Here is a 10,746-nt window from a genome sequence, read left to right on the forward strand (position 1 = left end):
TCTGCATTTAGTAGACACCTTGGAGGCTTCCTGTGGCAAGCAAAATTTGAAAAAACACTCTTCCTGTATAAGTGCCACCAATCAGTTGAAGATCATGGTACCTTCTTTAAATTCTCTTTACAGTTTCTCCTTTATCTCCCATCTTCTTGATTATAGCTGAGACTAAAGGCTGCACATTAGAAGACTTGTTTGTCATGATTAAGAAGTTTCTTATCACTTAATGACTCAATCTTCTCCATTTCTTCAGAGTGGAAAATCAGATAGGAATGGACTAACTTGCATATCTGTCCTCTACACCTGGTCTGTGACCCTTCAAAGTTAAACGCTGACTGGGAGAACATCTCAGCTGCAAATTCACAGATCTGCCAACAAATACAAGTTTTTCCCAGATGAAAAAATCAGATGTACAACTTAAAGCTTGAACTGAAGCTCACCGTGTGGATGTGGAAACAATTTCCTTCATTCAAAATATTTATCAGATACCTAACAGTTACTAACTCTTGTCCAGTTTTTAAGAAGTCTTCTAAAAGTGACTCATCTTTCATTCTTGTCTGTCTAAAGTTTCATAAGACATCAAAAGAAATCTAAGATGTTGTCTAAAGTACAAAACAGACAAGAAAAGACATCTCTGAGCCAAATTCTGGAGGAAGAAAAGCCCTCGCCCTCTCTGTCTCTCTGTGCCCATCATCCAGAAATTGACAGCTGTAGAAGGAAATGGCATGCTCATGGTCACTACCCTCAACTTGGCTCCTGAATTCATGTGTGCCTGTTCAGTGTGTTCAACTCTTTGTGACCCCATGGACTGTAGCCGCCAAGGTCCTCTGTCCATGGGATTTCTCAGGCAAGAATACTGGAGTGGGTTACCATTTCCTCCTTAAGGGGATCTTCCCAACCCAAGGATTGAACCAGAGTTTCCTGCATCTCCTGCTTTGCAGGGGAATTCTTTACCACTGAGCCACCTGGGAAGCCCCCTTAGTACATTTTAATAAGCATCTGACTTCCACTCTCTGTAAAAATTCACTTATTCCACAAATATTTATTGAACTTCTGTGAGCCAGGAACTGTGTTAGCTACTAGCACAGGATACAGGAACAAATAAGCAGATTAAAAGTTCTGCCTTTTTTGCTTTTTTTTTTACATTTACATTATAGTGGGGAAAGTAGACAATAGAGTCAAAACAAAAATTAAGTGTATAATATGATATAATATATTATAATTGTAAGTGCTAAGAAGAAAATAACAAAGAAGTGGAGATAAGAAATGTTGGCAGGATAGGTGATATGTTAGTGTGACTGGGAAAGGCCTTTCTGAGAGGCAAGTTTCAAGCAAATCCTGAAAGATATGAAAAAACTACCCACTTGAATGTCCAGAGAAAGAGAATCGTAGGTAGAGGAAATAGTGAGTGCAAAGGTCTTGCACTGAGACCATGGCTGTCCTTTCATGGTGGTCAGGAGCTGAGCGAACAAGGGAGAGAGGAGGAGGTCTCACACTGGGAGACTAGGAGGGGCAGATGTAAGTGATGTGGGGGACAACAGGTCTTCATTGTTGCCGGGTTTTTCATCTGAACCAGACAAGTCATTAGTGGGTTTGAGCAGAGTGATGTGATCTGAATTGAGTTTAACAGGATCACCCGGCTGCCACATTGAGAATACATTGGTGAGAGATGAAGGCAGAAGCAGTGTGAATGGATTAGAGGTTTTTGCAATAACCTAGGCTAGAGATGAAATTACTTCTAAGTTTTAATACTGTTATCAAATTCCTAACATAGCCATTTCCTGCTCATTCTTGGTGATAATGCAGTCCACTGGTAGATGTAGAGAAAACTGATGGGAACTCCCTTGACTTTCCATCATGAACACCTTCATGTCTGCAATTGTGGTGAACCTCTCTTCCTCTCTTCTAATCACCATGAAGGAAATTATCTTCTAATAAAAGAGAAGTGGTAAAACATACTGAGTGATTACTGGCTCTGGAAATAGATGCTTGTAATATAGTTTTGTCTCCTCCACTTAAATTCTCTGTGACTTGGAAAAATTCCCTGTAGTTCTGTCCCTCAATTTCTTCATCTGCAATCTGAGGACAGTGGTGAAAATTGCTTCAACAGATTGTGTGAGAACTAGAAAAAATTATGATAGTAGATTCCTATCATTGAGAACGGAGCCTGGCACATACTTACAGCTCCATGAAACTCAGTTTCAGCTTCCATGTGTGCTCTGGAGCCCCTGTTGCCTCTGTTCTTGAAAACCACATCCCAACGATGAGTCTCTCTTTCTCCTGCATTTTCAGCATTTTCTTCCCGACAAGATCCTTTTCTTCAGTGATTAAATATGCTCATATCTCCCCTACCTTAAAAAAAAAGGCCCACTGGACCCTTTTATTAGCTCAAGTTTAATATTAACCAGGAAGCCTTTTGGGCTCCCCCAGTGGCTCAGTGGTTAAGAATCCATCTGCAATGCCAGAGACCCAGGTTCGATCGCTGGATTGAGACGATCCCCTGAAGGAGGGCATGGCCACCCATTCCAGTATTTTTGCCTAGAGAATCCCATGGACAGAGGAGTCTGGTGGGCTACAGTCCATGGGGTTGCAAAGAGTCTGAGGCGACTGAAATGACTGAGCATGCACACAGCCGGGAAGCCTGTTACGAAAACTGAAGTCTGGATGCCATATCTGAAAAGAAAAGTGAGGCAGGGAAGGCATGAAGCAACATAAAATGAGTATTTTCAAACAGCTTCACTATTAGCTCTTTCATCTGCAGAAGGTTATTCATCAGACATGACTGTTTGACTCGTGTACTTTCTCTGGAAAGGCTACAAGAAGAAAATGTGTCCCTAGTAGTCCCGAGGAGGAAGAAAAGTGAGGGAATAGATTTGCCTGAAAGCTGTCTGGCTCTTGTTTCCCACTGTGCAGTGCCTGGTCTTTGAGGAATGAATTTCTCTTCTTTCCTTGTGGTCCAATGCTCTGGGATGCCAGAATCCATCCTGGAATCTGCTAGTGCAGCCGTGATTGTGATCCGTGCAAGTTCAGAAGTGACAGGAGACACCAGAAAATCCTCTGGTGTAACTGCTCAGCTTGGCTGTTTAAAGTAGCTGAGAGAGAGGGCCTGGTGCTCTTAGGGCAAGTGACTGGTCAGGCCCAGACAAGGAACGTATGTTGGTCAGAGTTGTTCAGCTTCCACTGAGGTCGAACATCTGAGAGGCAAGCTGTTTCAAAGGAATATGTCATAAAGTATTTACGGCTGATACAGCCTCATAGCAGCAACTTCTGCTTCTTCAGTTCTTTACAAACATCTTAGAAGAAAGTGTCTAAATACTCTGGTTACATGCTATTAACTCTGAAATCAATCTTCACCCTATATTCAACTGACTCCCATAATAACCATCAATGACTTCTGTGACCCTAAATCCAAATAACATTTTCAGTCCTTATCTTATTTGACTTTTCAGCATCTTTGTCTGCAAATTGATAATTTTCTTCTCTAGTCATTCTCTGCCCTTGGCCTCCAAGGACCTCATTTAGAGCCCCTCCTATCTTTCTGCTTGCTGCTTTCCTTCTCATCCACCGTGACTCTTTTTTTTTTTTTTTAATTTAAATTTATTTATTTTAGGAATTTAGAAAGATGGTAACGATAACCCTGTATGCCGTGACTGTTTTAAGTGGCTGAGTTCCTCGGGTGGCATTCCAGCTTATCGTCTCTCCTCTCTCTACATGCTCTTCCTTGATATCGCACCCATTCCAAGGCTGTAATTACCATGTATAAACCAGAGCTGCTTTCTATGAATCTGTGTCTTTGACCCACTCCTCTCTTCTAGCCCCAGACTAACTATTGACTGTTTATTTTTATTTGGTGTTTTTATAGACACCTCAAACTAAACCTTAATCCATACTCAAAATTTAATATTTAGTGTGCTCAAACTTTAATCCACGCTCAGCCCCACAAAGCCTCTTTTGGTTCATTGTTTTTAGTAAACAACTTGATCACCAATTTGATAATTCAGACCAGAAATCTGGGAATCATCCTGTCTCCCACTCTCCCTGTGTACAAATAATCACCAAATCTTGCAAATTTTACCTTCAAAATCTTTCTTAAATTTATCTAGTTCTGCCCATTTCTGTCCTAGGTCAAGTCATGTTTGCTGTGTGAAAACAACCTTATTGTTCATTTCCTGTCATGGGCATCTCTAATCTATTTGCCACACTACTGCAGTATAAGTGAGTTTTTCAAAACTGTTTCCTAGGACCTACAGCCACCTCCCAGTAATAGCTTCCATTTCCTTTCTTCTTCCCAGCTGAGCAGAAAAATCATTCATATGTACTTGCAATCTTCATTTCCTGTTTCCCATCTCCTTATCATAATTGTCCCATTCCAAAAGAGTTTCCACCTCCCAGTAATTCCCTTTCTCTTCTCCAATTCTTTCCAGTTAAACTAAAAAACGTGCTCTTATAATTGCAGTCTACATTTTCTCACGATAGTCCCCAATCTTCTGCTCATGCATTAAACCATTCTAAGATGACTTCCATCCACATTACCTATTGAAATGTTGCTAAATCCGTGGGGCATTGTAAAGGCCTCATTTTACTTAGCTTTGTTGCAGCATTCCAGGGTGTGGGTCTTCTCCACTTTTCTTGAGACACTCTTCTTTTTTCTCTGTCAAGAAGTTTTAAATTTATTTTTTGGAAGTTCCTTTTCTCTTTGTAGACTCCTTATTCTTCACCCAACAATTAAATGTTAGAATTACTGTAGGCCCTTTTTTCCTTTTCAGTTTTATCCATTGCATTTACTTAAAATAACAATGTGTACATAACATACACATAAATTTACATCATCTCTAGGTTATGTTTTTTCTCTTATCTTCAGATAGATATATGCATGTGCTACTTATATGTCTTCTTGAAAACTCCAGAAAACCTAAAACTCAGCATGTTCAAAATCAAACTACGAGCTCCCTCCTAAAACCCTGTGTATTTTTATTGTTCTTTGTCGCTGTGAATGGCACCACTAGTCTTTGAATTCTGCAAGTCAGAGCCTTAGAGAATCATTTTACTATCCTCAATTGTTAATTCAATCCTTCACTGGGCCATCTCAATATAACCTTCTACATATCCCCTTGATTAATGTTTTCTTTCACACAGCATCAGCAACTCACTGATGCTCAATAATTTCCTGAAAACTTTTGACCCTTATGATAAAGTTTAATATCCTTATCATGGCAGACTTTGGCTTGCCCATCTTCCTAATCTCATATTGTATTACGTCCCTCTTGCTCATTTCTCTAGCCATAATGACCTCTTTTCCTCTGCCTTGAATGCAATAAGACATTTTCGTTTCTGGGCCTTCACAGCTCCCAACAAAGTCTGTCTTTGCTTATCTAAATTGACTCACCTTCTAGGTCTTGAGTTAATGTCTAGTCCTCAGAGAATTCCAAATTACTAGAAGAGAATTTTTTTGTTATATATTTTCATTATATAATTTACATTTCTTTTGGTAACTCTAATTACAATTTTAATTAAATAATAATTGTAATAATTAAATATTTATGATTATGTTTTTGTATTTTTTGTGTTTTTAATTAAATCAGTTCTATGGACTAAATCACACCCCTCTTAAACTCATTTGTTGAAGCTGTAAGCCCCAGTGTAATGGTATTTGGAGATAGGGCCCTTGGGAAATAATTAGGTTTAGATGAGGTCATGGTTAGATAGCATCACTGATTCAAAGGACATGAATTTGAGTAAACTCAGGAAGATAGTAGAGAACAGAGGAACCTGGCATGCTACAGTCCCTGGGGTCACAAAGAGTCGAACACGACTTAGCAACTGAACAACGACAAGGTCATTAGATTCACACCTTGAGAAGAGACACCAGAGAGCTGGCTCTTTCTCTCCTGTCATGTGAGGATGTAGTGAGAAGGAGGACCTCCACAAGCCAGGAAGAGGGTTCCCACCAGGAACTGAATCAGCAATATCTTCATCCAGTCTCAAAAATTTCCAGCCTCTACAACTGTGAGCAATAAATTTCTATTGTTTAGGCCACCAGTCTGTGGTATTTTTTATGGTTGTTTAATCAAACTAATACAATAAATAAATGAATATTATTAATCAAATAATTTGCAAATAAGATATGCTTTCCCATCATAGATACCTGGCCCCTACACCAGTGATGGGCTCATAATAGGTATTCAATAGATATTTGCTGAACAAATGATTTAATCTTTTACAAACTGTTGCATTTTATTTGTTTGACTCTAGTTACTCTGAGACCTCCAAAACTGTTCACAAGTCTTGACCTCCAACTTGTTTTTAAGTCATGGATTCATTTTGTGATGTTGAACCTTAATTTTTTCGTATTTTAAACCTACCATCTCTTGCTGGAGTTTTGGATACAGAATAGGAGTTTAATCAGAAAAGCACTGGACCAAGAGCAGGGAGGCTGGTTCAGGGCCTGACACTCACCTAGGCAGTTTCTGAGACTTTGTCATTCAGTTACTCAGTCATGTATGATTCCCTGTGACTCCATGGAAGGCAGCACACCAGACTTCCTTGTCCTTCACCATCTCCTGGAGTATGCTCAAACTCATATCCATTGAGTCAGTGATGCCATCCAAGCACCTCATCCTCTGTCATGACCTGCTCCTCTTGCCCTCAATTTATCCCAGCATCAGGGTCTTTTCCAGTGAGTCAGCTCTTCGTATCAGGTGGCCAAAGTATTGGAGCTTCAGCTTCAGCATCAGTCCTTCCAATGAATATTCAGGGTTGATTTCCTTTAGGATTGATTGGTTTGATCCCCTCACTGCCCAAGTGATTCTCAAGAGTCTTCTCCAACACCAAAGTTCAAAAGCATCAATTCTTTGGTGCTCAGCTTTCTTTACAGTCCAGCTCTCACATCCATACATTACTGGAAAAACTATAGCTTCGACTATATGGACATTTGTTAGCAAAGTGATGTCTCTGCTTTTTAATATGCTGTCTAGGTTTGTCATTGACTTTAGTACAGCGTTATACTAAATGAAGACTTCTCAAGTTTATTAGCATCCAACTGAATGCTTTTCTTTTACTTCAAAGACTGTGTACAAAAAAATAAAATAAAATCCAGTTATTCGGTTTGTAGATTTAGTTATACGATCTATTCATCTGATCAAGGAGTATCTTACTTGTGGTTTTCCCGGAGAGAACAGATCCCTTCTTCTGCATGATCTTGAGTTATGTTCCTAGTTAGCACCTACAGCGTAAGTAACCAAGGACAACCGATTAGACATATAAGAGAAGTTTAAAGATTTCTCTCAGAAACCCAGAGCAGGTAAACATTGTTTAGAGACACAGAGGCTTGAGAAAGAGTTATCTTTCCAAGTAGATTTGGAATCAATAGAAGAAGTATCATTCGGCCTTTTGTGGAAACAAGAAAACAAAGTTACTGTAGAATTCTTTCACTAAGGCTTAATGATTGTCTATGCAAATTACAGTATTGAATGTAGAAAATGTCTGTTCTGCTCTTTGAAGTAGGAAAAGCCTAGGCAGCTTCTGTGTGTGTGATTTTGTGTGTGTGTGTATGTTAGAGAGTGAAATTGAAAACAGAACTGGTAGAGTTTCATGCTACGTTGTACAGATTTAGAGACATTTTCCCAGGACCATATTATGTTTTAGTTGCAAATTTTAGACATTTTAACATTCTCCATTTAGCTCCCCCAGGGAGGACAAGAAAAAGATTTTTATGTGGGCTGAAGCTTATAAGAAGTGATGATCATTATTAAGGAAAGGATATAAGGTATGAAGGCAATTATTCATTTAGAATAATTCATTTAGAGAGAGAAAAAGCACAACAGATGATATATTTTAAAAGTGAAAAAGCATTAAAAATGTCACAAAAAACACACTCTGTAGTATGTATTTTCTATATATTTTGGCTTTGTAATACTTGATCACTTCTTAATATGATGAAAAATTTTGTAAGACCATTTATACAGGGAGAAGAGAAAGATAATCAGTCTTTCTCCATCTGGGTTGAACAAAATTTGTTCTAGGTTAATTCCCAGGTGACACTAGTGGGAAAGAATCCACCTGCCAGTACCGGAGACTCAAGAGACATTGGTTCAATCCCTGGGTCAGGAAGATCCCGTGGAATAGGAAATTGGAAACCCAATCCAGTATTCTTGCCTGGAGAATTCCATAGAGAGAGGAACCTGGTGGGTTACAGTCCATGGGGTCACAAAGAGTCAGACACAAATAAGTATGCACACACAGACTATATACCTGTGACTGCACACACATATATGCTTGATGCTTGTAATACTAATCCAAGAAATACTGGCAACAGGATAAATTCTATTTCTTATTATTCCTAAGAGAAAAGGAAAAATTGCATGAATATATGGCATTTATTATCTTCCTGACAGAAGGGAACAAAAGGAACCATGTATTTAGCGTGTGATTTGATGCATTTCATGATTAGAATTATTCACAAATTACTATTTGATGTTATATATTTCAGATATTGTTTTGCTTCCACAGTCCACAAAATTCCAGCACCAAGAGCTATCAAATGCATTCATATCATAGTCAGACATAGGCCTATCCATGCACAACAGAAGGCCAATCAACTCAGTGACCAGTGAAGACATTTCTGAAAGACAGTACATTGAAGCAGCTAGCCATAAATTAATAATACATAAAAGTGACTGCAAACCACACAAAATACATACCACCAACTCCTAACTAAATTCTCAACTCAATTTTCTCCTGAGCCATGTCAGCATAATATATATTCCAATGCTACCCAGCAGAAGAAAAAGGGAGACAAGAGAAAGTAAGGCCATAACCCTAACTGATGCAGTTAAAGCTTCTTCCTTTTATAAATTTTACAGCAAAACCTTAATCACTACATGCAAGCGTTGCTGGGTTTCACCCAGATGACCTTGAAATTGGTATATACAAGTGAAAATCTCTGAAGCATACATTTCATTAACTTTGTGGTTAATCTTCTTCTGCCCCCAGACCTGTCTCTTGTGGAAGTTTCATCAATCATTCTATGGTGTTTCATGCAGAATGAAGACTGTGGAAAGACAGTAGGTGGAGAGGAAGTCTGACTTCTTGCAGAGTAGAGGTGCCACATGGCCTTTTAAGGTGCCATTAGTCCTGACCCTCAGATTTTGTCTTCTAGAGCTTTGTCTCCTGGAATGTCATGGGGCCAGTATGCTTAGTAAAGCAAATGCTTCCATTTTTCATTATTTTCACCATGAAGAAAATCAACAGAAAGAATAGGCAGTGCTCTTCCAGTAATACTCAGACAGGACTCTCATAGAGGCATGATATGTTTGGGCCACAGTGGATCAGCATCCAGCCACAATAGATCAGCGTTCAGTTTAGTAGACCCAGAAACTCAAATTTGCCAGATCTAAAGAATTAAAACAAGCTAGTTTCATCAAAGAAGCTGGTTGGAGAAAAATCACAAATGCTAATTTACTAATTTAATAGAACATAGTTACTGCTAAGGAACTGAGGCTTGCCATATGGGTCAACTTGATTTTTTTAGTTCCCCCACCCCACAAGAGAATTCTACTTGGGTGGCAAAGGTGAAGTTAGAAGTCTATTTGGGCAACATAAAACAAAACATGGTGTTATTAAACTGATTAGACAGAATGCCATCCTAATGGAATCACATCTCGTCTCAAATTTGAGTGCTCACCAAAACACTTCTTTGGGCTTCTGGCAGCTGGTAAAGAATCTCCCTGCAATGCAAGAGACCCCAGTTCAATTCCTGGGTCAAGAAGGTCCCCTGGAGAAGGGTTAGGCTACCCACTCCAGTATTCTTGGGCTTCCTGCTGGCTCAGATGGTGAAAGAATCCACCTGCAATGTGGGAGACCTGTATTCAATCCCTGGGTTGGGAAGATGCCCAGGAGGAACAAATAGCAACACATTCCAATAGGGCTTCCCTGGTAGTTCAGAAAGTAAAGAATCTGCCTGCAGTTCGGGAGATCTGGGTTGAATCCCTGGGTTGGGAAGGTCCCCTGGAGAAGGGAATGGCTACCCACTCCAGTATTCTGGCCTGGAGAATTCAATGGAGAGAGGATCCTGGCTGGCTCCATGGGGTTGCAAAGAGTCGGACACGAACCACTTTCACAAAACACTTCAGCCAAATATAAAGGAAAAAAATCTAAACACTTAGAATATAATCATTACTTCAAGAGTTGGTGGCATTTTATTCTTGTTCTATAAATCAGGATGCAAATATAATGAATTTAAAAGGAATCATAAACAACTATTTAAGGCAGTTTGAAATGTTTGAGACTGAAGGGTTCAAAATCATGAAAACTAAATATATCTTTTTAATAATCTGAACTCATTGCCCCTTGAAAAGATCAAGATAGGCTTCATTAGCTGGAGGTTTGAAAATATAAATGAAATTAATGGAATTTGCATTTTAAAGTAGCAAAAATTCTGTAAAAATGAGTTTCTGAAATATTGTTGCTGCTTTTTAAATCTTTGTTTTACTGATGTCAAGAAGGCCTACAAGGAGTAAATTAGAAACACGGATTCTTAGAGCGAAGACTGTTGGAGTGGATACTGAGAGTAAGGAGTAGGAAAGGCAGCTGCTTCCTTTTAAGATAGCAAGCACATATTTATTTAAAAAAAAACAACTTCTTTTTATAATGATCTAAATCAATAATTATTAACTGAGAGTAACCATCAGAATTATTGGTGTATATGTGTGTGTGTGTGTGTATATATATATATATATATATATATATATATAT

This window comes from Bison bison, unplaced genomic scaffold (assembly GCF_000754665.1).
Source record: "Bison bison bison isolate TAMUID 2011002044 unplaced genomic scaffold, Bison_UMD1.0 scf7180017864263, whole genome shotgun sequence".
Classification (NCBI taxonomy): Eukaryota; Metazoa; Chordata; class Mammalia; order Artiodactyla; family Bovidae; genus Bison; species Bison bison.